Source organism: Lactuca sativa, chromosome 9 (assembly GCF_002870075.4).
Source record: "Lactuca sativa cultivar Salinas chromosome 9, Lsat_Salinas_v11, whole genome shotgun sequence".
Taxonomy (NCBI): Eukaryota; Viridiplantae; Streptophyta; class Magnoliopsida; order Asterales; family Asteraceae; genus Lactuca; species Lactuca sativa.
In genome coordinates, this window is record NC_056631.2 from 94073816 (window position 1) to 94076103 (window position 2288).

Sequence of the window (2288 nt, forward strand, 5' to 3'; positions counted from 1 at the left end):
CTTCTCATGAACCAAAGTGGTTAGTTGACCAAGTTGCACTTCAAGATTATTGATGGAGGCTTGTTGATTTTTTTATCAAAGCTTGTTGTTCTATCATCAATGCGTGATGATTCGTTATCAAATTTCTTTGTTCATCAATAGCAGAATCAGCAGCCTCGTGTCTCTTTTATGAAGCTTCCATAAACTTAACTAACGTGGTCTCTAGATCGGGTTTCTTCTCTGTTGGTGGCTGCTCCTTTTGGTAGAAGCCTCAGCCTGTCTGCCTATACTTCTCTTCTTTTTGCTTCTTATGTTCTTCATATGGCAGCCACTCTTTCTTTGGTTTCCTCCAGTCTTCATCGTACTTGTCCTCACTCGAGTAGCACACTTGAGCTTTTCTGTTCCCAAACTCATCTAAATTGCAGTCCTTGGTCAAGTGTGGACCATCACACCACTCGCAACCAACTCTTATAGCATGAATTGATTGGTCCATTTGGGTTAGCCATCGGTCCATATTATTTAGCATAGGCATCATAGCTGCTATTTCTTCAGTTTGTGCACCTCCATTGCCTTTGATTCCATCCTTCCTAGGGTTGTGGTACTCACGAGAGTGCTTTGCGAATTCTTCAATCAGCTCCTTGACCTCTCTTGGATTTTTCTTTGGCAAAGGTCCTTGAGAATCAAGGAGTTGTCTTGTCATAACATTGACCCCATCATAGAAGATCAACATCTCTTGTTGAACATTAAAATCATGATGAGGGCAATTTCTGATCAAGCCTTTGTACCGCTCCCATGCTTCGTATAATGACTCCCCCGGCTGTTGTTCAAAGTTGGCTATTTACTTCTTGAGTTTAGCTATCTTGGATGGTGGGCAAAACTGGTCAAGAAATTGCTCATGCATTTGAGCCCAAGTGGTGATCGTACCCAGTGGAAGTGATTTTAACCATTCTTTAGCAGCTCCCTTAAGATTAATGGGAAGCATTTTGAGCAAGACGGTGTTTCTATTGACATTTGGGACATTGAAGTAATCCACAATGTCATTGACTTCATCGAGATGCTTAAAAGCATCCTCATGATCATTCCCATCAAATGGGATATCCTTCAATGCAGTCAAGATGTGCCCCTTCAGCTTGAATGTGGCAGTGGCAGGTATTGCGGGTTGGACTAAACTGGGACCCACATCTTCTCGGATCCGCTTCTTGTAATCTCCCATGGACATCTCCTCAATGTTTGCCATCTTGTTCCTTAACTCGTTCTCGAGTTCGCTCGTATGTTCTTCAAATTCAGGCTCGGTATCATATTCGGATTCGGTTTGGACGGGTATTTTATCCAAGTGTTCAAGCTTGCTCTTGTTCTTTGAGGATGAACTTGACTCCCCCATTTTCTTCCCTGATTTCTTTGAGAACACTGATTTGAATTCTTGCAAGGGCGTCTTCTTCTTGTGAATTGCAGACTCGGGATCTTCAAGCGGTATCACCAAAGGGGTGTTAGAGCCTCTGGTCATGAACCCCTGCAAACTAAACAACAAGGATAAAAAAAAACGTAAAACCGTACTAAGAAAAATAAACTAAAAACTAAAAAAGAACTAAAAATCACAGTTCTCCTATAATGAATCTATATACTCACGTCGTGAGTTTTGTAAAAAAATAATCAAACCTTCCTAGAAATGAAAAAACTAAGTGAATTAAAAAACTGAAAACAGAGAATAAAAACTAATGCTAAAAAAAACTTTTGCTGGAAAATTAACTTTTTGCATGTTTTACCCCACAAAAAAAATCGATTAACCTAAAGCAAATTAATAATAAACTAAGTTGTTCCACGGCAACGGCGCCAAAAACTTGATGTGCAAAGAAGTACCCACTAATTTTAATATTTATAACCTAACAAACTTAGACTAACTATGCACTTATAGGCAGTGTACCTAGTCAGATTACAGTATAGCTTAGGTAAGTCGGGTGTCGATCACAGGGAACGGTGTTATCAATTACTTTATTTACTACTAAGTTAATCTAATTATTAACAAACTAAAAGGACTTTTTATCTAATTTTGCAAGTTTAGATGAACTTAATTCTTTAACAAAAACTTAATCAATAAACAAAACACTTCTGTTAGTTCGAATCCACTTTCACTCAATGGTTATACATTAGCTATAACTATTACTGTTGGTGACCAATTAAGAAAGTATTAGTAATTTAGTTCTAAATCTACTAATTATTAATCAATTCATGTAATTCTATTTATGTTCATACAATAGTTAACACATAATCAATTATTAAATAAAATTGGAGCCATGAAGATTGATTAATCA

At 37.5% G+C, this 2288-nt stretch overlaps 1 non-coding gene across 1 annotated transcript; it reads left to right on the forward strand.

The window, feature by feature from the left end:
* Positions 1-725: 725 nt before the first annotated feature.
* On the forward strand, positions 726-832 carry LOC111885231 (small nucleolar RNA R71). The gene has a single exon (XR_002848051.1). It is a non-coding gene; the product is annotated as a small nucleolar RNA R71 (small nucleolar RNA).
* The last annotated feature ends 1456 nt before the right edge of the window (positions 833-2288 follow it).